Consider the following 27107-nt stretch of genomic DNA (forward strand, 5'->3'; position numbering starts at 1 on the left):
AAGGGGGCCCACGTGGCGTCTGCTTCACAGAACCAATTCAGCCTCACTAAGAATAGGAAGAGAGTGATGGCCAGAGATGGGAAGAGAAGGATGCTGAGGAAGAGATAAAGGAAGCAAAAGAGATGACTTATTTCAAAGGAGCCCAGAGACAGAGCAGTGGAGTGGAGACGGAGACACAGTCAGGGATGGTACGGTGAACATCATTGATGTGCAATGTCAAGAGTTTGCTCTCCAGTGTGTTACTCCACACTCATTAAACAGCAAATTAAGAAGAGTTTTTGTCACAAAGTGCAATGTATCAATGAATGAAAGCATTTAAATTAGCCATTGCAAATTACAGGTGAGTAAAACTGGTGCCATTATAACTAGAGTTATGGCCACTTGGTCATGAAACATAACAGCTGCAAAATGTGAGATTTACAGTCCTGAACATGCACTGATGATCTGCACTATTTTATGATGGTGTTGATTATTTTTCTAAATGAATATGAGTCCTGGTAGAACTTCCACACAAATGTGTTTTAAAAATGATGATTACATTTCGATTCATTAGGTTATGTGGTCAACTAAGAAGCAAAACAGTGGAATCATGTTCCTGTTTATGTTACATTATGTCACTTCCTGTTGTCATTGACAATAAAAATATAGACTAAAGTTCAGCTATATTGTACTTTTCTGGAAAACTAAAAGTCATGGAGTGTGCTTCAACCAGAGTTAAGGATCAAATCAATGCAGAATAAAAATCTGCAGACATGTACATTAGTCTGCTGCGTCCTATTTCCTGCTGCCGCGTTAGCGCCGGGCTGCTGGTGGGCGTCTTGAGCAGATTGCCCTCTGCTCGATATGTCGCCTGGTGAGGTCACTCAATGGCCTCGGGGACCCTCGGGCATTTCCTCTCTGAGGAACAACAGTGCTTTGACCTCTGGGAATCTTCGCTCTCTACAAACGCGTGTGAGGTCATGTTTTCCAGACCCCGCGCACGGCCTCGTGTTTTTTGTCCTCTGCGTGCACTGCATCAACATGGCCCCACAGTTATGAAAATATAACGAGGCAGACAGGAGCATATCCTGTGCCATCTAGCGAACAATGGTGGAAAACATGTCACTGATACTGTACAGGTTGGTCACTTGTGAGATAAAATGCCTGCAATGTGTAGGCAGTGTTTGTCCCTCATAAAAAGTCAATAGGATTCGGAGGTGGACAGCCACCTCCCACACAGTAAATTAATGGCCGGAGCTGCTGACCATAGATGACTGATGACTTGTATAGAGAGCTCTGGAGCCCTATTGCCAGTGTCACCACAGTGTCTCTTGTGGTTCTTACTCACTGGATCATGTCATCTAACACCAATGAATTCCCTCTGTGTTACAAGAGATAAAGTTGATGCTTCACAGACCCCAGTTTTCTGATTACAAGCTTTTTTCTGACAAAGCATCTGTAAGCAAAGATAATTATCCACTGTTGTGCATTATTTTCCCTGAAGCACATATTAAACAGATAACATCAGAGAATGAATTGAGGAATCATGTTGCAAGTCATTCAGCAGCACATGTTTTTTTTTTTTTTTTTTTTCTCCTTCCTTTATGCAAGGGGAATAAAGCTGTTGTGGAAACTTTTGTACAGGACGTGCATGGTGAAATTACTATTTCCTGCTTTTAACAATGCCCCAAAATACATTTCTGAAAAAAGCAAAAAGCTGCATCCTCATCCCCTGGGTAACACGACCGTATTAGTCCACTTAACAGTTCGTGCAAAAAGCCGGGGAAGTCAAATCTAAACACTTGTGTGTGACTGGGATGACTCACGAGATCACACAACTATGAGGCTATGCTGTTTATATCTTCCATGAGGTAATGTCTTGCTCATATCATCTAAACACACAATTATGATAGAGGCCGTGCCCCATCAGGATGTCTCAAATCCTGCATTCGTATGATTTGCAAATGAATCACACACCATTAAAAAATGGACAAATTCAAAGGGCAAATTCCTCTTATAATGTTATGTTTTTATATCATTTTTATATTGAACATTAAATTACAATAAAATAGTATTCTTTTTCATCTAAACTCATGTGTGCCAAATGTCACATGTAAAAAAACAGCACAGAAAAAGGGAGCTTTATGTGTGAAGTACACCCCAGGTAACCTTTAAACATTGTTTCAGTGGTTGTTTTCTCACATTTTTTCATTAGATGGTGAACAGTAACTAACTGCATGCAGTAGGCTGACATCTTGCCGTCTAGTAACAACAACAGTAAACAGATTCACACCAACCCCTTTGCTCTGCATTCCACAACTTTTGATTCCCATGTGTGCTGGAAAATCAGTTGCCACATAATTGCACCTGCATACTCTTAAACATGTACACATATGCCCCCAGTATGGCATTGTTCTTCTTTTCTGTCAGTTGAAAGAAGTTATTTCTCCAATTCAGCAAGAGTTCCTTTTCTTATAACATCAGGGTTTTTCCCCTTTGCTCTCCGTCTCACTTTCTCCTTTCTTCTCATTCCTCTTTCTTTGACTCTCTCAGCCTCTTGTATGCTCGTGTCTGCAGCTGTATTTTTAATCAAGTGAAGGATCCATAGAGAAATGGGCATTTCTTTCAGAGCATTACATTCTTCCCCCTCCTGTCTGCGCTCATGGATCACTGGTTAGCTTAGAAATACAGCCGGCACAAAAGCAGCAGCTGACATGTGGAGCTTAATGGTAATAATGGCCATTTTTAAGCCCAATCAATCACATTTAGTGGACATCTCCATTTTTTGCCTGTGAAAAGGTATAAATAATAATAATGATAATAAAAAAAAGAAACAGGGGAGGAAAATGTGGTTAGTGGGGAGAAAAAAAACACCTCGGTAAATATTTTAACTGCTTATTAAGATTTGGAGCACACCACAAAAGGAGCATCTGTGCTCCACAGAGCAGAGTGAAAGGGGAGACCCAGATGGTTCTTGGGACTAAACAGTGAAAACTGATCCATGAACTGGGAAAAGTAAAGCCCATTTATTTAACTATTTATTTATTGCGGGTGTGTGTCTGGGCCTGTACGAGTGTTTAGACCTGGTCGTGTGCGGATGCAGTTGCTTTTACACAAGGGAGGACTGTGTGTGTGTGTGTGCGTGCGCCTTTGATTGTGCAAATGGATCCGTGGCGCTGAAATCTCAACGTTGCACCAAAAAGTCCTGAGAGGACAGAATTCTTTGGACAGCCTATAAAATGTGCAATGAATACCTAAGTTTGTTTATCTTTGCAAGGTTCAGATATTTCAATGTCTCTTCGCCTCTCCTTTTATGAGTATCTGCGACTTGTGGTGCGATTCTTAGACACGCAACATAGAGGGCAGAAGGAGGGGGTGAGTCAGGTTGTCTTTGCACAACAATGTACTTAATTTATGACCAAGTCCATGGCCATTTTCTTACCATGGGGAAAATAAATGCATGTCAAAAAACTAAAGCAAAAAGTATCTGGATTAGTACTAAGTGTGGTGGGAATGACTTGCTGAAAGTTCAAATTACTCCCACTTTGGCTCTGTCCTTCAGAATAATTAAGGTAAATGTAATAAGAGCGAGCAGAGAACATAGCTTTTCACAAGATAATATGGAAAATTTTACAGCTTTCATCCCTTCCTAATCCTCCCTGCTCTTTTATCTTGTTGGCTTTTTATTGGCTGTGCAGCTCCTGGGAACTTTACCCTAATAAAAAACAATCCTGCGGAATTTTCCACAGAATTTATGCAGTATGCAAAAAGATGGGTATGTACTTTCTTCAGTGGACAGCACACATTTCTGTTTTGTTTTTTAATCAGAATAAATAAGTCTGTGGGAGGCCTGTAGCCTGCATGGTGTTAGTGATAATCAGAGAGAATCCCCCCTTTGTAGGCACAGTGTGGAAACGATGTTTTACTGAGCTTAAACTACAGAAAAATCGGATTTGTTTATCTGAGAAAATGAATAAATATACAAAAATAACTTGAGACAGTGATTAAAGTGCAAAGTTTTGATTCATTTGCCCAAAATAACCTGCTCTAAAAATAGTGCTGAAAGTCCCTGGTGACAAAACAACAGATAAACAATTGCAGCCCGAGGTAAACTGCCATTTGTACTTTGTTTGATTTAGTTCTTCAGCGGTCACACTCAATTCTTTGTCCAGGTAACACATTACATTTAATCTGCAATAGCACTGTTCATTTTCAAAATCAAACTCATAAAAGCATCATATAAGCAATAACCGAAGAGAGCCCTCGTAGAAATTTACATATTAATCCAATGTTAAAAATCCCCCTCTATTAAAACTTTTACTGGCTAAAATAAAACAGAAAATGCTTCATGACAAAATGAATCTGTCCTCTGCCAAGACTTTGTTCTGAGCAAGCTGCATTTCTATACGCATAAATTCACCCCAGCACGGTGAGGTGTGATGCAGGCAGCACTGTAAAGAGACATTTCCCAGACCACATATTCCACCAGTCACTCTCCGTCCTCGCACTGCCTGCTGTCGCCAGGGGGCAAGACAACTATCTCCTGCTGTAGATAGAGTCTCTTGAACTTCCTCATTATGTAGTGTGAGCTACACAACAGCAGCAGGGTGACACTGAATTTAGGCTGGAAGATAAAGAAATGACATACAACAGCTATCTGGTGGGATTGAGGGGATGTTTCCCATCTTTTGTAGGTTCACCTCCTTACAGAGATAACTGCCTTTTATGTTTGTGTGACTGTTAAATAAAAATACACATAATTAGCTGTTACGAGGCACAGTGAGAAAAATCCAAGCTCTTAAAGTGAAGAAACAAAACAAATTGCTTAGTTGTAGGCAAGTATACAGAAAACAAAAAACAACAACATATTTATTAAATACCTTTTAGGAATTAGTCAGAATCAGAAATTCAAACTACAGAATCTGTCTCGTTCTAGTAACAATTTTATTATTTTTCTCAGCTTTTTTTGTGACAATGTATTTGTTTCATTAATGTTAGGGTTTCACAAGTCTTATAAAGCCCCAGAGTATATTTTTGTACAGGAAGGAGACTGTAAATTTGATAGTGTCTTTAGCACCTGTGGGTTCTCCTGTGAAGATGTTTTTTCTAAAGCAGATTGGTGTCCAAAATGGCTGTGATGTCACAAAATCCTGCTCACAGGTCCATGTTAGAGGTCGGCAGTAAAGCCCTAAAATAGGATCCCGATAGTTCAGGGTGTTATTCAATCTTCATGATTATGAAAAAAATTGCAGTTTGCCTCAAAATAATATACCATATTACCATGGTTTGTTGTACATCTGAACTTTTTTAGCCAAACCACTTCCACATTACCCAAGTTGCCCCTTTGTTGAACTAACTTCTCCAACGTGGAGCTGCTTTCAGCCATGCTTCTAGTTCTTGTGTGCAAGTTAAGCATGTAATGTATGTTGTCCTGTTAGGCTGCGTTAACAGTATGATGTCATTATGTCAACAAATTGGAATATTGCCATTATTACAATGAAAACTTTTGAAATCATATTAAAAAAATCATGCTGATGCTATCTTGAATGATATAATACGGCACACACCTATACCACGCCTTTATCTCAGATTTGAGGTGAGCAAAAAAAACGTTCAACTTTCAGCCAATCCATTTTAAAACAGCGTTCTGGTATCAAACTCTGCCCAAATATTGGTCTACGGAGTGAAGCTCAAACATCTAAAAGATGCAGCTTTGACTAAAATACATTTTCCACAAAATTTTGCAACTTTCTTTCCCAAGTCAGAAAAAAGTCAGACTATGTCCTTTTGTTTTTATTGCATCATTCTACAGTCACGACATTATTCAAGATCTCTGACATATGAACTTTCACCACCACTGTCTCTGCACTATCTCACTCATTTTTCATTGCACTGGATAACAGCTTGTGCCAATGCCAAACAAAGATCTAGCCTGTGCTGTAGCTAGATTTTATTGGTGCTAACTGGTTAGCTGAGGGTAACCAGCAGAGCAGCAGCATATTGACTGTGGGTCAGAGTCCACGGCTGGAGAGCAGAAGTCCAGAATCCACTTGGGGTTAAGATGGGTCAGACCCCATGTGCCTCTGCGTTGTGTAAATAATCCAATTATGGCTGCTCAGCATCAGATTGATGTGAAACTGATTCATTCATCATGTGAACTGACAGGTCTTCTTTTTCTTCTTCTCCCACAATGTTCCTGACAAGTCATGAGAAGAATCCAAGGGCCCAGCAGCAGTTCCTCCTGTTTGATTTACTAACCAGACCAAGGTTTGTGGAACACCACTGTTATTAGATAGTAACCAGACATATGATTCAGTCATTTTAGTCTTAATTTGTGGTCCTGTGTGCTAATTAACCACATGACCATTTGAATTCTGCCTTTCTTGTAACCAATGCAGCTGGTATTAAGGCTAATATTTCTAAATGGTCAGATCAAATTATGTTTTTGATTAATCATAATCAGGTTAGCAGTTGTATTCACCAGCCTAATCAGAAGACCTCAAACTTTCACTGCATCTTTGATGTAAACAGAGTTATAAAACATTAAAAACTTCAAAGAATGCATATAGGATGAATAATGATAGTTGGTCAAGAATACAGGATTACCAGCTTGTGATTGTCACCCTATTGGGGCTCCTGATGAACACTGGGCTGTAAGAAAAACTAATCTAACATTCCTGTGTTTACAAGATTAGTGCCACTCACATCTAAAAATAATGTACTGCGCCCTTCTCACATATTTACACGTTTGCTTCAGGGTTTGTGAGTGTGAGTGTGAGTGTGTGAATGACAGCAGCTTGACACTGCTACTACAGCACACTGTTTGTGTTTGAAACTGACTGAAAGTGAATAAAGTTTTTTTTTGTTGCGCATATTACAGTCCAATGGTAAAAAAAAAAAAAAAAAAAATCAAGCCTGTGAGTCTATATGTTAACCACACTGACAGAGTCAAATCTGTTTGCCTGAACCATGATACCATATCAACGATAAGTGCAAATAAAAGCATGAGGCTGCTTCCTAGAAGCCTACTCTGTTTTAAGGCTGTAATTTGTTATTAATTTAGTATAATTAACTTTTCGCTTGAGTTGCGGCTATAACTTCTATGAGCATATGAGAGGCTGAATTATGTAGTCCCAACAATAATCTGATAAGGTTAGTCTTGGCTATACAGCCCAGTATCACGGCTAAGCAGTTGTTACACCCGCCAGTGTTGGACTGGCGGTTATTACACCCGCCAGTCCACCAGTGGACGCACGTAATTGGAGACAGGTCATGTGAGGAACGTCATACTACGAAGGTCAGTAGACAAAGTACAAAGGTCCTTTCAAGCAGATTGGAGGGGTGATGAATGATGTAAGGTGAGGATGACCATCCAGGAGAAGGCAGCATGGGTTTCTTCAAAGCAATGTCATTGTGGTGCGTAACAATAGACTGTATGTAATAGTGGACGTAGCTTCCGGGTCGAAAAATTTGGCCAATAAGGAAGTGCCATAAAGTTCAGTACCACCGAGGGCCAATGGGGGTCGGCTCCAAAAAGGGTCTGGCTCCATAGACTCCCATTCAACTTCTCTCCTGAAATACAAAATCAATATAGTTTTTCCACAAGTCATTATTGTGTCGCTCGCCAAAGTTACTCCTTCTTTTTTGTTGTCTGGGGGGTTCACAAACCAATGAGTGACGTCACGGTTGGTTACCGCTCGTTTTAGTTTTTTTCCTAATCCTAACCGCATTGTTATGTTTTGCTTACTACCCTCTAGTGGACTGGTGGGTGCATTACACACTTCGCCATTATATCGAGTTGCTTGGGGTCCTGTTTGTAAATATAACATGGATTGTCCAAAGTCATGCAGCTTTTATACCTCACAGTGAATCTCTCTGTATTTGGGTTGGTCAGCAAAAAGGCAAAATAACCCAAACTATCATTGGACGACATAAAGTCATGGTAAGGTGCTACATTCAAAACACCGGCTGTTGTATTCTGATGATTTATGGTCGAAACAAATATTGGCACTGACTTTGATGGGAAGGACTACAAAGGATTATTAAAACTTTGGATCACTTCTTTGGTGTGTCAAGGAGCTCTCCTCCTGCTCAACTTTTAGCTCAGTTAGTCTCCTTTTTACATTCAGTATGTCACTGTATCTGACGTGAAATTTGCTCAGTACTAAGGACAAGAACTATTTGGATTTCACTGTCTCGGGATATCTCACATTCCACTACTGATAAGGCTCTACAAACACTAAAATGCTCAGTATGTTGCCAACTGAGCAATTTTGTATCATCGATTGTTGAGCCGTTATGTTACACATTCATCTCGGAGAAAACACTTTAACTCATGTTGGAATAATTGATGACTTTTAGATGTGTGACATTCTTTTGGTGTCTAGGTCAAAAAAGCAAGGAACAGTTTGCAATGCTTCACATTTTATTAAATTTGATTAAAGTATAAAACATCTATGAAGACATGTGTTGGACATAGTCTGCTATGAGACATCTGGCTGGCTGAGTGCAGCAGCCGCTAAAAGAAGTCCCCATTTCAGGCCACCTCAGTGTTATTACTAAGTAGTCAGCCTTTTTTTTTTTCTCCCCCTCCAAGCAGACGCCTGTAGCCTCTCAAACAGCTGTGTCTGCCACTGTGGCGTATCACACTAATCTGATTACAGCACCCTGCAACAATCAACAACAACAAAAAGGGCTCTGATATACATAATTGTAATCAAATTTGACAACAATGTCAAATAAAGGGGCTTGCATAAATAAGGATGGTGTTGTGCATCCTCAGGCTGCAGGATGGCCGAGGGGCTCCAACAGGCCGGGTGACAAAAAGTAATGTTTGGTTAGCGACACTGGCTTCCTCTGCGTTACATTCAAGTCCCTCACACACACACACACACACACACACACACACACACACACACACACACACACACACACACACACACACACACACACACACACACACACACACACACACACACACACACACACACAACAGTATCTGCTGTGGGATTGGAGCGTGTAATGAGAACCAAAATAAAGAGGCGCTTAAAGTGTAGCCCCAGCACCCACAAAGAGTTCCTCAGTGTGGCGTATAATAGGGCCTGACCGTGTAACTCTTCTTCCCCATCCCACCCCCACATCTGTGTTATTAATGTAACAGTGCCATGCAGGGGCAGAGACTTGTTTCCATCCCTATTTGCTCCTTAACTGATAAACTGGTTATTACATCACAGCAATTCATCCAGACATCGATGTTGACAAGTTTTTCTTGTTTTCAAACTCTTAACTACAAGTTTTTTTTTTTATTATTATTGTGGGCGAAAAGACACTGAGGACATTAAAATGTATCTCTTCCACGCTATAAGTGACACACCATTGTCCTGCGGCTGTTAGAGTGCTATCCCGCCTGTTTTTTATTGTTTGTCATTTTTCTGGAGCTGACATCAACCTCACAGTCCTGTAAATCACATCTCTTAAAGTGCCGACAGAAACACAGGCTGGTGTCACAGCTTGATTGGTGCAGTGAGTGGAGGGAGTGAGGGAGGGAGAAAGGAATATGGGCAATGAGACCTGTGGATTCTCAGAGATATCTCTTCCCAGTGCCTCATGGACCATTAACTGCCTATCAAAGACCCAACAGGCTCCGCTCTCTGATCTGCTATCAGTATAATGGGGACACATTCAATCACATGCAATTCTCTAAACAGAGCGGCCAACATTTCAGGCCTTGAAATGAAGTGTAGATGTAATTTCAAATGTTAAGCTTCTGGTAGGGTCCAATGAGCTTAACCCTTGTGTTGTCCTTGGGTCAAAATGACCCGCAACTGTGTTCAACCAAGTTCTATTTTATTTCTATATTTTTGGGGATTTTTTTTTTGGTTTAAAGAAACCCTCACAGCATCCTTGTCACCAATGATCCCCAAAAATATGAAAATATAGAAATAAAATAGAACTTGGTTGAACACAGCTGCGGGTCATTTTGACCCAAGGACAACACGAGGGTTAAAGTGACGAAGATTTAAGCTATAATAATTTGTAAATCTTTTATTTGTCACAACTTTGAAATGAGATGAAGAAAAAAAACCTCTCTGTTACAAAACAAAGGTCCTTGGTGTTTGTCTGTTGGACGAGCACTGCTGTGGCTATCAGCTGGTGTATATGGTACAAAAAAGCTCAAATTGTATTTGCTATTCTTCGGTCAATGGTAGGTCCTACAGCAGTATCCTGCATTTTCTATAATTACCATGTTTATTGGATTTTTATTTTCACTGTGACAAAGGGCCCATCTGTCTAGAGCAGCTCTGCAGTCAAGCTTTAAGATCAGCTGGGGAACATACTGGAGAATGGATCAAAGCTCCACCCCATCATGTTCCAGTTCAAAAGGAACCAGAGCTAGTTATCCCCTTCTCAAGCTCAGCAATAAAATCATTACGGCTTTACATGGAAATACATGTAAAGATACAGGTAAGTTAAATTGTTGTGTGTTGACAGTATTTGTGATATTTGTGGCTCCCAAAAACATTTAAACACCCAATGCATGGTTGAATTGTAACTTAGAAAACACATTCCCTACAAACAATAAAATATATGGTTGTTTTTCAAGATACTTGGTTTTCTCCTCAATAGCATCTTGTAATAGGCCGCCTCAACTTCACAACCCAAATCATCCATTTAACACAAATACAGCTTTGGGTGAGTAAGGAATGATGACAGAATTTTTCTGATGCACTATTTACCCAGTAGGTAGTAGGACACCTTATCAATTGTTCCATTACCTCACATGCAATGAACTGGATAACAGTATTTCCACACTCATCTCAGCTGGTGGCTGTCTGGGAGACACGTTACGACAAGAAACACAAAATCAATGATCAGAACACTTCAAAGTTTGCTCAGGGGCTGTCAGGAAACCTGGGTCAAATTGAAATTGTTCTAAGCATTTGTTTTATTCCACTCAGAGTCCCTGATGGGACGAGTTTAAAATATTTTAGCAATTTGGTTAGTGTTTTTTTTTGTTTTTTTTCTCAAGAGTTGTTTTGAGTTTTATGTATTTTCCCACATGGACAGCTCATTATTCTGATATTTATGTGAGGCATCATGAGAATTTGGTCTAAAAGTAAACAGTTTTTCCTCCTTCTAAAATAACTATAGTATTTCACATCATAAGCATTAGCCATTACATGTTATTGCAGAAAATGACTGCCACTTCCCCTGTCCCAACTGGCTCATCTGTGTCACTGCGGTGCCTCTTGACACGGGGAGGTGAGAGGCCTGTTAAAAGACGCTCCGCTGGGAACAAGGAAAGTGGAGAGACTGCCTCTTTCCCTCTCTCACTGGGATCGTATTTCTGAGGGTTATCAAGCGGCTCATTTAAATGAGGGCTGGTCACAGCAGGAACCAGCTGAACAAAGTTACTATTACCAGCGCCTCTCCTGTGCTGCTCTCACTCTCCCCTAATTGGGTTTGACTGCATTTGTTTAAATCCACAGTGGAAGAAGGAGAAAGGAGGGTGGAGGGGTTGCAGTGAAACTGAAGTGTGTCAGTTTGTCCAGACACGGTGGCACTTTAGAAAAAAGGGCTACCACTGCCTGGGCTTATTAAACAAAGATTGGAGGGGTGGTGGTGCTGGTAGAGGAGGGGGGTTGAGGCTTGGTGGGTCACAGAACAGACCTAGTCCAGTCACTGACTGGAACAAGCCAATCCTGGTCTCTGCTTGCACATGCACAATCACCTCTGGTGGTCCCAGCTCATTTCCTCAGTCAGCAGGAGCACTGACACACTGTGTACGGTGGTGCATGGACACCCACATAGGCATGTAACACATGAACATGTACACAAACACCCCTAATCCATAACCACTCCCACAGTTACCAAGCCATTGAGTTGTTCAGTGCTGAACTCCAAGGTACATATGGTTACCCTGCGGCTCTCGTGACAAGAAAACAGCTTTGATTTGAAGTATAACAACATTTGACACCAGTCAAGAGAAAGTTCGAGGGCATTAACAGCTCAATATGTTTGAATCAGCAGCTTTTTTTTTCCACCCCAAGGACAACACTGACCCTTTCACATATACTAAAACTAAAGCCCCACAATTCAACACTGTTACCCTCTCTGACATACTGCAAAGTCAGATGATGCTGACTATCAACCAACGGCATGCTGAGGTAACCGGGGACAAAGCCGATCAAATGCTGTTTAAATGTCAGCCATCCGTAGTTCCTGATTCACATAAACAAAGACAAATGATAACTTTAATGGCCCGCTACTTTTTCAAGCATGTTTCTTCCCCTCTTGACCACACTTTGCCTCGCATCACGCTAAAAAGGGATTCCTTGTAAATTTTATTGCAGCAGTGTCAAAAAGACTCCCATCGAAGAAGCAGTAAATATTCTAACAACGTCTAGATGCAAGGCCATTCCTGCTGGCTCCAGGCACTGAATTAGGTCGGCCTGTTTCTAGTTAGACAGTCATTAAAGAGATCTTACAGCCACAGCAAATGGTTTCCTGTCCTGAGTGCTTAACTCCTGTAGTAGGAAATGTCCTAGGCCGTAAAGGGTGAACCAAACTTCCTGAACATTTTTTAAAGTTACCACAGAGGGCACGCAGCGTGTTCTGTCCGTTCGACGTGGCCAATCAAACAGGACCCTGCTTGACCCTAACATGGCACTGACCGTTTAAACAGGTGGTGTCCATTTATTGGCCCAGTGTTGTGTTTAATATGGGAATGACAGGCTTATTCACTTGCCGGGGAAATACTCAATCTGGTATGAAAAAAATAACACTTGGAAAAAGGAAAAATAAACAATGGAAGCTTCATTGCTTCGAAAATATAATTCATCAAGGTAGAGATATATTTTTCTTTAGGGGTTTCTCTTTGGGTTTCAATTGGTGTTGGTGGTGTCCTGCCCTATTAACACATTTTACAGGCATATACAAAGAGGACTGCTCAGTTGCTTATAGAAATGTCCATCCCTCTTTTCTCCCCAGTTCGCAGGGGGTCTGTTTTCTCCCCAGACAGCAGAGGTGCTGAGGCCTCAGAGGCTCAGCACCTGCTGACTCCACTCTACAGGTGACTCCATCCTTCTTTGAAAAAACTAGGTTTCCTGTTCCCGCCGCACACTGTCTGGCCTTAAAAACCTGACCTGGCAGACAGTATGCATCATCTATTAGTCATGTGGAAACACATTCAGCTTAGCTGGATGTATAATGCAGTACACAGGCAGGGTTTATGGGGCTATGGTTTGTCGGGCCATGCATATGTCCTCATGCCTGAGGCACCGAGTTGAGACAAAGAGCAAAAATATGATATTAAAGCATCAGAGGCTTGGGTGACTAATATCCTCGGAGATGAGTACTTGCATGACTGTTATGAATCAATGGACTCAAGAGTCGATAAAAGTACTGTAAATGTCAAGTTAATAGCTGGCTACTCAGGGCATATGAGTTTTAAAAGGAGCAGATGAACAAAGCCTATGTTGTAAAAGATGTGGGGTTGTTGGCAGGTCAGATTCCTCAAGTCCATTAGCAATCCATACACCATGTTGAGACTCCAGAGATATGGATACACAAGTTACTTCAGGGAGATGAAATGTAAAGTTATTGTCTCTGTCAGAGCCGAGGCTGGAAGAAATAGCTGCCTAACAAAACAGTGGAAGAGGCTAAATTAAACATAAAAATATGATTGTATCAATGATGTACATGACAAATAATGTAATCACAGAAAAAAAGCATGCCTGTTATTAAACATGAGCAGTTCATATCTGCACACTCAATGCATATATAAACATAAATGTACACATGCAGTGGGTGTCGTGTTTTTCTGTTTGCAGCAGCGTCAATATAAGCAGATATGTAACTCCGGAGCAGAGCGTTGGTAATGATGCTGTCCAGTCATTAATCACTGGCTCAAGAGAAAACAGAGAGTTCACTCATGGCAGAATCGGCCTGGCCCTGGGATGGAGATTAGAGGCCTAATGAAAGCAAAACAAAGCTGGACATGTGAAATTTATTGGCACATTTAGAAAAGCAGCCCCAGAAGGACACTGCCACCAATAATCATTTCAGAATCCCAGTCAAGTGCCGTTTCCTCGGCCAGACGCAATCTGGAGAGGGGATATTTGTGGAGTGGCTGAACAAACACAGATTTGCTGGTATCTCCATCTTTCCCAGCAGCTGGGAAGGCGGAGGGAAGACAGGTCGCTGGTGTGCTAGCTGGCTGACGCCCCGCCTCACTGCAGTTGACTTCTGGGAACAAAACTCTCTGTCCTCCTGGCTCCTCCTGTGACCCAGTAAGCTGTAGTGTTGTAGTGTACTATCTGCCGCCTCCCAGCTCCTTCCTCTTTGTGCCCTGCATCCCACTGGCTGCATGTAGTTACCACAAGAGGAGGGACTACAGATCCCTGTTCAATCCATGTAGATTTACAGTGTTGCTGGCACAAATCTCTTCATTTTTGGTAGCCATATATATAGTTAGATATGAATATAATATCAATAAATAGTCTTTATTTTGACAACACTGCACACTGGCGCCATTAATGTGTGTTATATGTGGTAATTTCAGCATTATAATACATTGATTAGATCTAACTTCAGGGAACTTCATCATCAGTAACCCGAAGACACAACATGTCAAACAACATGATTAACATGACATGAGTTGTTTAACTGTGAGCAGTAACACTGTGGAAAAACTAAATTTCCAAAATAAAACACCAGCCTCTGTCATTTAACGTCGAGTTTTAATAAAGGTTCAAAATAAGAGGGCATGAATCGAGATAGAAATAAAGATATTTGGCCCTAATGGTATGCTGCCTAATGTGTACCACATGCAGCAGGCTGGAGGGAAGAGGAAATGGTACTTAAAATGACCATTGTTCTAATTCAGAGCCAATCTAGAGATAATGACACCAACATCAATAGCAGACAGTCGATTCACGGATAACATCTTTTTTCCCTTTCGTTGCGCTGTTATCATCAGCTCGAGGATTAACCATTTTGACGCAGAGGTTATGACCTTGGTGCTGTGATTGTTTATGATTTCAGTCCTTGAAGATGTGCCTAAAAATCTATACGTCTAATTAATTCATGAGAACTGCATTGAGAGGCAGCTTGGTTGGACAGGTGAGTGCGCCAGGGCCACATTTGATTTCGTAGAAAAATGTGGAGCCATATAACAGTGTTATTATGGTAGACTAAAAGGGAACCATGTTGCTGGCACACGAAGGAAACCATTTGTAATCCTGCTAACATTTGGATCTGATGTGAATCTCTGTCAGGGTGAAGCCAGTGAATGATTGCACTAATATCCAGGTTTTCGCTTTAATCTGTGACATGCCCTGTTCAACTAATTACAAGTTACACTTTGTCAAATCACTTCATTAGTTCCCAACTCGATGGTGTGATCCGTGTGTTCTTTGTGCTTGTCCTTAGTTGATGGTCAGTTGCTACGCCTGTCTTTGTTTCACTCTGTACACTGAGCTCTGGCTCCATGGTAACCACTAATTAGGGATGATTCCTACTTGTGCCCTTTGCCCTCTGTAATTTGGCTTTTTCATCCCCATTCTCCCCGTGTTGTAATGCTACACCAGCCCTCTGAGCACGGTTTAAATTATTCACCTCTCTAAAATGGGCCTCTGGGTGCATGAAGCCTGGCTGACCTCTAACCTACACGACTCGGAAATCTATATTTTTCAATTTGTGGAATTCTAGATATTCAGAGAAAGGTGAAGCAGAAAAAGTTGTGAACACACAGCAAGGCAGAAAACACAACAGAATATAATCTCACATTTGTGTGCACTTGCTGTGGTTGCAATACACACGAGTGCAACTGCATGGATACAATTGAGGATGATGAAAAAAGTGACAAAAAACTCTGAACACAATAACTAATGAAACAGGATTTCAATGCTCTTTAATCCAGCATGAAGGTTTCCTTGAACAAGCAGATATGCTTTAAAACAGTGAGCAAATTGAGCGTGAAACAAACTACTCAGAAGCTAATGGTGAGATGCTAACATAGAGATGTAAATAAAGACAAAAAACAGGAAAAGGGAATATATGTTTTTCCCACAAGATACCAAAGCAAGCTTGTAATGTTTCAGACCATTTGTGATGGTCACACAATGAGGGCTGAGGAGTTTGCTTAGGTCATCCAGGAACACTACCATAGTCCTACAGCTTTTGTTTGTAACCTCTACCAAGGAGGTCATGTTTTTGCTTGTTGGTGAGCAGGATGTCTGAAACTAAAATGATTGAATTAAACTGAACTAAAATGAGTTCAATAATATTTGGTGGATCCCAAAGCAGAAGGTGTGAATCCAGGCTTGTTTAAAGCAGTGGCTCTCAAACCTTTTCACTTTAAATAAAGCATCTATTTGTCACCACTTTATGTTTGAGGTTGATTTGTGCTATGTATAAACCTATGGATGATTTTCTCTCATTTGTTTGTAGCACGACAAGTTTTTGATTATTTATATTCCATTATTTTCTTAATTGCCCCTAAGATTTACTTTTGGACCCCTTTGAAGATCCAGACCCCAAATTAGAAACTGCTGTTTGAAGTGTTCTTTATCTTTCTTAAAAAGTTGTACTTTTTCATGGGTCAGTAAAACATTTATATTCTGAAGCATATCCATTTTCAAATGTATGACACAATTCAAAACATTTTCCAATACTGGAATTTAGAGAGCTGTGTCTCCTTTGCAGATGTATGCTCTGTTAGAGTGCTTTAGCTTGTTTTGTGTGATTACACAGATGAATACACGAGACCCCTTTTACAGACCTAGTTTTTATCAAAAGACAGATTATCATGAGGATTTAATGATAAGGGCTGGATTTTAGTTTTTCTTTCTCTGAACAAAATAAAAACAACAAATATGCATCTTTTTTTAGTTACTAGCTTCATCTTTATAATGTGTCAAGCTTGCTCAAGACTAACCAGCAGACTCTCCATTTACCTTTCTGTTCATGGTTTTACATCCCACTTTGTTGTTTTAATTAGAGTGCATGCTAGCTCACTGTTTAAAACTGTATGAATTATGTGAAAATTGTCTGGATTTCAGATTTTATGTTAATGTGTGTGACGTTCTTGTGTGTGTTTGATTTTGTCAAACAGTTGGACAGCTGGCTGGAAACGCTGGTGTACCTCTGTTTGACTAAAACAAGATAAAGCTTGGACACAGTAGAAGGTCAATTCATTTTTAAACATGGAGCAAAAACAGCAAAATAATTAAATTAATTGGATGGAACACCCCCCCTGGAGGAAAAACAATTCTTCTGAGACAAAACAAGTAGTCCTAAAGGTCAGTGCGGTGCACATGAACGTGTCAGTGTGTGAACTCATATGTGAATGTCTGGTGCTTGGCAGCGCAGAGGCTTGGAAATGCAGCAGGGTGCCACCGCTGACACGGAGACACTTCGACCCGCAGGCTCTAATCCCTTTTGAACCAGCCCAAGCACTAACATGGGACCATATGTTTGGGAGAGCACAAGAGCTCTCCTGTGCTATTTTAAGTGGGTGAGAGAGATGAAAACATTTTGCCAGCCTCTTTTCCCCCCCTCTGCAGTCGGATCAGTCATCAAGTCATCCTGTGAGGATAGATGAGAGATCTCCGAAGGAAGGAAAAAAAAAAAAAAAAAAAAAAAAACATAAACACTTGCACTCATAGCAAAATCTCTCCCTGGGAGAGGAGAGAAAAGTAAATTACATAAAGCAGACATATGTCATTCTGATTCCACTCAAATTGTGGATTACTGCTTTGATTAATCACTCTTTAATCTGAGTGAAGAATTTATATGCCCCCCCATCACAGAGAAATAAGCTTATTCATCTCTAGCAAAGGGCTGTGATTATTTCTTTCTCCTCCCTGAGCGATTCTTCATTGCCTGAGGATTGCAACTCAATTATCTTTTTGTCAGATGATTATCTCCGGGTTTAATTTAATCTTCATTAGGCCCCAGTCATATTTCAATTAAACATGCTATCATAGTGCTAACACATACTGTACTTAAACCTGTAATTTCTTGAGTTAATATTGTGCTAAGAGCTACCATGGAGGGAAACAGATGTCCTAATTATGCACTTGCTAAACATATTCCACACTTGTCTGTGCGTGCCGCATGTCAAGACCTTAGTATGCAGCGACATTAATCTAATAGCAATATGCTTCGGTTTTGATCTATAATGCTGTCACAATCTGCTCCAGACACACAGAAGAACTATGAGCGAGCCGGGTTAAGGAGGTTCAAGCATTACTAGATTACTCAGCACACTCAGTGTACATCACGGCGGCCATCAATCAAGCTATAACAATCTGAATTGAGAATCTGGTTCTCAGAGATGGAAATATGAGATGCACATTTCCACATTTTATACAAACTGCCATATCATAGTACTTACTAACTATTACGCTGTGGTTTGTGCTGGCTATTGGGCAGTGAGAATGATGTCATTTTTTGTCAGAAGTTTTTCTGTCACCTTGTTTTTATAGTGATTCACTATCAAGTTTAGTGCAAAGGATTACAGTGTTTTTGTGCTGGAATTACCTGCTGATTTAGAAGAGGTCAAATGCTGTTGTCACAAAGGGCAGTTTAGCCATTTTGGGGGCTTTACCAACAGATCCACGGCACACCTGTTGTTAAAGACAAAATGCTCTCCAATAAGACTTTGATGCAATCAATCAAGAGAGAAATTAAACTATTTTAAATCTGGTTTTGTCCAACACAGCATTGCCAGTATGCAGCATGAACTACAAATGCATTTCATTTCAAATGTAGACTTGTGTACAATCCAAATGTTGCAACGTCATATTCCTGAAATTCACATTTTATATAAAGCAATTTCTGTATTCTGACTGCAAAGATAGCATAAAAAACATACATAAATGAGTAAAAAAAAGGTTGAAGAGCCTGCTTTTTTTAGTTTGTGTGTGTGTGAGTGTGTGTGTTTGTTTCTACTTTATTTCAGTAAGTGTATTTTTAAAGAAACAGCAAGGACACAGTATTAACTCATAAACATTTATTATCTTGAAAAGATAAAATGTTGGAACTTAACTGATTGAATGTTTCAGATTTGTTTTTGTCAGAATTATTATATTATAGCTTCTTGAACTCTTTCCACATTTTTGTGGTTGTCCCTCTTTTAACAAGGTCTTTTTTATCCTAGAAAAACAGCTTTCATCAATTTATTATAAACAATGTTAGCACGGTGGATGGATGTGTATTGCTGCTGATCTAAAGGGACAAATTTCATTTTTTTCATCAAAATTTAGGAACAAGGTTCAAGACAGTACAAGGAAATAAATGATAGACAGCCACAATTAGTGTTGTTGACTTGTAGATCTGTTATTCAGAGATGGATTATCGACAAAATCTGCTTTTTGTGCACTTGATCTCCTCACAGATTATCCATGTATTTTCCTCCCTAGGATAATAAATCCTAATCTCTCAATAACACTACTGCAAATAATTACAGTATGTAGCACGGTTCTGCAGTATATCGCTTGTCATACGTAACAAAGGGAAAACATTTAAAGAGAGGTCTTTTACCTTTTTTTCTACAAACTCCACATCTTATGGAAATGTACCACTCCAAACTACTCAGAAAAGTTGAGCTATCGGCTCTTTAGTTGCAATCAAGGAAAGCCAGCCAAGTATGTCTCCACATCTAACCCAGCATGATAATGCACTAACCCTGTTGCCAGTTCAATGAATCCAGACACTGGCTGCCTGAGTTTCCTCCCGCTAAGAAGGGAGAATAGATTACCAATAGCTCAGGCAGGGAGGCAAACAAACATACAAATAAGCTGAACTCAGTCGGAGAACGCCTAGCAATTAAAGCAAAATGCCTGCGATGCCCACCAGATAGGAAATGTGTGGGACACGGACCAAATGTGCAGAGCAGACCTGCCAAAACAGCCCACATCGAGCGGAAGAGCTCCAGGGCAGGCTGTCAGACATGTAGGAAGCATTATGCAAGAAAGCAAACCTTAAATCTTGAATTAGTTAAATCAGAAACAAAGGACGCTGTGAAGGTCTCAATGCAATTATTATAAAAATTCATATTATCAGATAAATCTCTGGACAGACTATTAGCCACGCTCTGAGTGGGGGGGAACTATTAAAATTAAAGGGAAACTAAGACACCCATGTTTCTGTTTGGCGAGTATAAAACAGCACCTGACTGATGCCCTGAAACAAAGTTCGCCAGCTAATGGATGCTGTGTGGTGTTGTAACCCAATCTGGGAAGTATTTGAAGTTGAGCTTGATAATCTCTGCAATCTCAAAGGGATATCCTGGCGACTAATTTTTTTTGAATCTACAGTAATATGAATAATGTGCGTGAGAGGCCCAGGGCCATTGGCTCTGAACATTGTGTGCAGGGCAGCAGTGGGTGGAACACCCACACAAACGCATGCACAAACACACATGCAGGTGCGTTGTTAAGAAACATAGAGCTCTTTGGTTATGCTGATATTTACCAGAGCTGGGTTGATTTGAATGCGGGTTAGCAGATGAGGGAAGGAAGCACTGTTTACTCGTATCAGTGAGTGTCGTAGTCGGGTCCATGTTTTGTTTGTTGTTGTGTCTTTGTGTTTGTGCATACGACTGTATGTCTAGTCCCAAAGGAGTGGATGAAGAGGTGGACAGGGGGAGTGGGTGGAGGTGGTGGTGGGGTGTGCAGAGAGCAGAGGCAATCAAGGATTATTGCCACTGACAGGGCTGCACCTTGATGGGCTAGGCGCTGCATTGTTTGTCACCTAACCAACCTCAATCAATCAATCATCTCCCTCAGCCCGTATCACCAATCAATCAGCCTGGCGCTACACCCACAGAGGGCCCTTCTTTGCTTCGCCGCCTGGCTCGGGTTACACCGGCCAATCAAGTGTCACCGCACCAAGTAAGACCCAAATCACAGCACTTCGGACAGAACTCAATATTGAGAGAGTAAGTGATGAATTTGAAAGTGCTCGTGCAGAAAACTAATTGAAGGGAATGTTTTATATTCATGTAAGTTCTTTTTTTTTTTCATGACAAATGAATAGTGCAGAACCAGGTGGACTGCAGCAGGTAATTATCCCTACTAATGTGGAGTGATGGAAATTGCACTTATCTAACCTAGTAATGTAATGTTTTATGCTTGCATGCTGTTTGCAGTGTCTTAGGCTACTTCCTCTGCTGCATCTCGCATGCATTTTCGGTGCATATTTGCTTGTTAACTCTTAACACATGTACTGTAGCTCAGAGGCATTCTTCAAACAACGTCTCTGGAAAATCTTAGGAAATGGCTATAAGTTGGAGATGTGTGTGTGTGATGGTAAGTTTCACCTCAAATGTTATCAGTGAGGGATTTAAAAAAAAAAAATACTCACACCTTGCAAGAAAACTACTATCAATGTTACACATTTAATGAATAACACTTCACTGAGGTAAGTTTTACACAATGGCTGGTTTATTGGCAAACAAGCTGTTATATATTTAATTGTTTTAAAACAATCTGTGTTCAAGATCTGAAAGCTGCTTTATGTACTGTAGGATGCAACTATATCTTATACTAACATATGGAGTATTCGCTCATCTTCCTTTTATATGTATTCAAAAATACAATTGTTCATTTGATTTTGCCCCTAACAGATGCAAATGTATTGAATGACCACATCCACCAGCTCCTTCCTATTGATCCCCTGCATGTTTTGTGTAAGGTGTGTTTCATCCGATGAGGATTGTCTCTCTCCCAGAGCCCCAACTGGGGCTGATGTTTCTTTTTTCAGCACATTAGGTTGCAGCCTTAGGGGTGCTTTGACCAGTGGATCAATGGCTCTCGCGCTCTTGTCACCATTCATTTGGAGTGAGCGAGCGCTGGCTCCAGTCCTCGTCTGCCGCTGGCCCTCCTTTCACCTGGCCTCCTCTCTCTCCCTGAGCTCCCCTGACAGCTGGCTGCCACAACCAGCAGCAGACAGACGACGAGTCCTTGGGCTCCACAGACGCAATGCATGCCCTCCACAAGCGCACACATCACTGCGGCGGAGTGGCTGTGATGCATCTGGATACTGACGCCACGCACCCCCACTTTTTCTCTCGCTTACATTCCCCCCTTCACGACTGCTTCTCTACCCCCTTTTCTACCAGTCTGCCCGTCTGTCTCTGGCGCTCTCACTCTCTGTCTGGGTTTTTCAGGCTCTTCCTCTGGTCTCTGGAGTCAGGAAGGAGCAGATCATCTAGTTGGAGGGGAACCAGCTGTGGGCCAGAGTGGCTCCGACGTCAGCTTACACCCGTGATCCAACATGCAACCACATCTGCTGCTGCTCCTACACCAGCTAGCTCTGGCTCGCTATCCGCATGAGGAAACACAACCCAAACCTCATGTTAGAGTGTCAAATAAGATAGGGACATGTATTCAGGATTTATTTCTATTTATGTGCCTTTCACTGAATCAGATATGATATAAAACAAGTAAGTGCATTTAGAATACAAAATTAAGTTTTCAACTTCTGCTATGTGAAACCAAAGCAGATCAAAGTGCTTTTACTGCAACATTAAAACTGTTTACTATTCAGGAACAACAAGCGCTCCTAAATATCCCCAGTAGTTATTGTGCCCTTGTGCTACAGAACATATTGCACTGTATGTAAAAATGAACAAACATCGGCTGGGCGTCAGCCATCGACGAGGAGGCTTGTTTTATCGCCTGTACTTTATTACAGTTTGCCATCTGCACAGAGGTATGTTAATAGCTAGCTGCGACTATTTACACATATGAAAAAGTACATCCATCTGCCATGTTCCGCCAATCTCGCATGAATCAGTCCCGCCTTCCCCGACGAACAACTGCTGTTTATTCACAAGGTGACAAGCAGCACCAAAGCCTGGCGACACCTGCACCTTACATCCTGCCGCCTGACATATTTAAACCTCACACACACACACACACACACACACACACACACACACACACACACACACACACACACACACACACACACACACACACACACACACACACACACACATCTCACCTTGCCATGTCACACCCTCCCAATAAGCAACCATCACCACATTTTTCAAGGTTGCAATTCACAATATGTTTTGGGCCCCCCTTGACAATTGTGTTTGCCACTTTGTTTTGGAGAGGTACTTGTGTCAATTAAGAAAGAACCTATCAATTCTAATCAGTCAAAAAGGGATTATGAGGTTAATTACTTACATAGTCATTTAGGTTAATGCCCTAGCCGGGACTTGGCTTAACACTTTACCAGGTGACAAAGGCTGACTGGGTACACTAGGCCATTTAAGGCAGCTCCAGGATCCACAGAAATTACTATCTCACAGAATTACTGTATACACATTCCTTATAAAGTGACAGAGAAATGCCTCCAGAAAAACTAAGATGCTTTTAACAGCACCAATAATCAAATAATATACGGTTATGCATTACGTGCTCTACTCTGTCGAATTACTGCTTCTTTTTTGGCGTACATATGAGCCCACTTTATTGGATGAATAATATCAATCCATATAAACTAAATATCAGCGTGGAAACTGAAAAATAAATCGTGATTATGCACACAGAAACCTCTGTGGCTGCACAGTCTAGCATTATGCCATAAGTGTGGGGTAAATCACCCTCTGTCACAATGTATGGGCCTGCATCACTCAACAATAGCAATAATATCCCTAACCGAAGGTTTCTGCAGTAACAGCCGCACGAGCCGTTTTCATGCAGTCTGCTAAACAAGAAACAGACAAAGAGGAGCAGTTTGTTGTTTTTCCCAAAGTTATCATTGCTACAAAGTACTCAAATAATAATGATGATGAAAACAATAATATTAGCAGTGTCCTGCATGAGAATACATTCATTTGATTTTCAGAGTGTGAAACTGTCATCAACAAAACTCCTCACTTCGACTATTACCTCGCATGAGAAATACATTATGTCAGCGCGGTGAGTAGAGGCAGGTAAAGTACAGTGTGCTATGTCGGAGGTGAGGGAACATTAAGCATTAATCCCCACCTGACACTAATACTTGATGTATGATTGACCCTGAAGCAGGACACTGCACATTACAATCTGGGCCATATGGCAAGACATTAGCCCTTCAACCCTCCAGCAGGATAATCTCTCCATTCTGGCAATGCTTTTTCTTCACAGATTTCTTTGCACAATAATTGCATGACAGTATTAACGTATTGGGACAGATTTAGAATGGCCTGCGTCATGGGACAGAGGAGGGGCTTTTGCCAGAGGAAGTAAAGAAACATAATCTGTGATCAAGGAAGCCATGCACACACCCTGCAGAGGACTTATGTGATTTCTTTTAATGTTATTTGTAGACGGAAATGATGAGGTTGATATTGAAAATTCAAAATAAAGTAAGTCAATAAATATAGCATAATTTGTCATTTGTTTTATACTTTACAGAACATGTACCTGTTGCTAAAAATATATTTTTGGAAAGGACATTTGGAAAAAGTGCAAAACAAGTCTACACCATCCAGCCATCACCTCTAAAGTATCCCTATTTTCTGAGAATACCCCATCAGTTCTCAAATGTACAGCCACACACTCCACTCTGGTCCCAATACATCTGGTAAATCCAGCCCACTGTTCTCCGAATGCTTTCAAACCTCGTTGATCCTCAACATGCCCCAAAGCGACCCCACCACACACTCATACAGCCACGCCAAAACCGCTTGTCACAACCATCCCCCGCCAAACAACACACACACGTCATACATCACGGCTACCACTCGCACACACCACAAACACATGCATACACTCACCACCACCATCACCCCCCACCCCCTCCACACACACACACACACGCACGCACACACACACACACACACACACACACACACACACACACACACACACACACACACACACACACACACACTCTCTCTCTCTCCCACCCTCCAACTCTGAAACACTAGTCCCTCTCCACTGGAGAGAGGGTGAAACCTCAGCCTTCTCCTCTCCAACCCCAGCTGGTAATGAACAAATTCACTGCGCATTACTCTGGACTTGATCTCTAGCAAAATAGTGCTGGAACAAACAATTTGGTTTGTCAACACCTTTCTCTGGACTCCTCCATCAATGTCAGGGGTCCAAATTTAAACGGCAAAGTGCATTTGACTGCAGGACCCTGAGCTGATTAGACTTCCCAGCTCAGCGAATTGCTCCAGACAGGACGGCAGCTCTGATTGCTAACCCGGCTTGAAAATAGTCTCTGCTGCCCGGGATTAGCATGAATATTTTGATATAGATCGATAAGCAATCTCCACTCCATAAGAAATGCCAGCAGCCTTCATTTGGCTGATCAAAGGCACATCAGCCAGGCGGGCGACAGCTGGCTATTGTTTTTCAGGCCGGGCTGTGTTGAGGGAGAGAATCCATGGGAGGGATCCACAAGCACGGCTCCACTACTCTACCCACCTAATCGTGGAAACAATCACTGCTTCACAGGATCCCATCTCGCAGGGATGGACCACTCAAATGAGGGAGGCAGAGGGCCCGACCGCAGGGGGACCGAGTTCATTACTGCTGTGGTCTCACACCGCTTGGCCACCGGGTGCCTCTGACCTGGAAGTAAATGCAGGGTCAGCAATCTATCTGTTTACATTTTCTGCACCTGAAAAACACATTTCATTGGATTAGACACTGGACTGACCAATGGGGTCGATTTTAATCACTCTTTTTGTGGGTAACACAAATCATGGAAATGTTTATGAAATGCAAAAGCAGCTCAAAAGTGCCTCATATGACTACAGCATGTCCAAAAAAACTCCATCCTTAATATCCTAAAAGCCCTGTGCACATACACACTAGCTACTGTAAAATATAAATACAAATGTCTGTATGTTGCATATATTTAACAGCAGGGGCAGCTGGACTGATCACTCCCTTCACAACACTAACCCCACTGATTTGCCAGACCCCATAAAAGGGCGCAGGTGTGACCCAAGCATTTAGCAGTTAACTAGTGTGGAGTGAGACCACACGCCACTGACAGACTGGGGGCTCCCACACGGGACCAATATGGGAGGCTGAAAAAACCAACGGAGGGGAATAGTGCACCAATTGTAAATTGCAGGTTTAATTCATTAGGAAGTGTCACTTTATTCCAGGGCAGCCTGAGCAGGCCGATTAAAAAGTGGTAATCAGGATTAATTAGGGGAATATATATGTGAGGATTAGCAGGTCTATCCCCGCAGCTCTCTCTTCTACCATGCATCTCTCTCTCAGCCCGGTGAGGTGAGGATTCGGCTCGACTGCTCTCTTTCTCCCATTCTCTTACTCACTCTGTCTTTTTTTCCTCTATCGCTTCTCTCTCAAACTACCAAACCAAACTTCAGATTATTTTTCTGAAAAATGTCCAGCAAACATTCAGGTCTTGGCTTTCTTTGACTAACACTTTATGATCAATAACACACATTAAACATAGGTTTTCATCCTGACAATACTATTACAAAGCTATGACACCATTTACCTGTCTTTGGTTTGATATTATTTTTGTGTTTGTTTTATGTTTTCTTCTTTTTTTTTCGCAGGGATACTTAAAGGGGAAAAGTGAAGAGCCTTAAATCTGGCAAAAGTGTATTACACCTATTTTATTATCATTTTACAGTATCAATGACCTTTATTTGTTTAATAAATTTGCAACACCAAGCAAAAAAATAATACCTTTAAAGCTTCTGCAGGACGATCGCTGTATAGATGCAGAACAGATGCATAATGGGAGACTTTTACACTAACAACCACTTGATGTCATCACAAATTTCAGTCAGGCCCCCTTTGGCCAGATTTATTACTGAAATCTTCCAAACTGCTGGTTTATCACAGTGTTTATATTATTACTTCAACATGTTTCAGTGAACATAACCTTGAATAACTGCAGTTCAAGTGCAAGGATGGGCTGTTTTGCTTGCGGTGCAGCCCCATCATTGATGTTAGCAGATGACGCATGCCCTGTTCTTTGGCACAGGCTCAGACCAAATCTTTCATCCCGCTTGCCTCTCGAGTGTGGTCGCCATGGCCCTTCACATTTGGGAATAAATTCGACAACCAGGCTTTTTATTTTTATTTTGCTTCAATGAGAAAATAATATAGCCGACCTCAGTGTTTTTG

This window comes from Brachyistius frenatus, unplaced genomic scaffold, assembly GCF_029030835.1.
Source record: "Brachyistius frenatus isolate BFR_SWC_R1_liver_20210118 unplaced genomic scaffold, ASM2903083v1 Contig_9, whole genome shotgun sequence".
Classification (NCBI taxonomy): domain Eukaryota; kingdom Metazoa; phylum Chordata; class Actinopteri; family Embiotocidae; genus Brachyistius; species Brachyistius frenatus.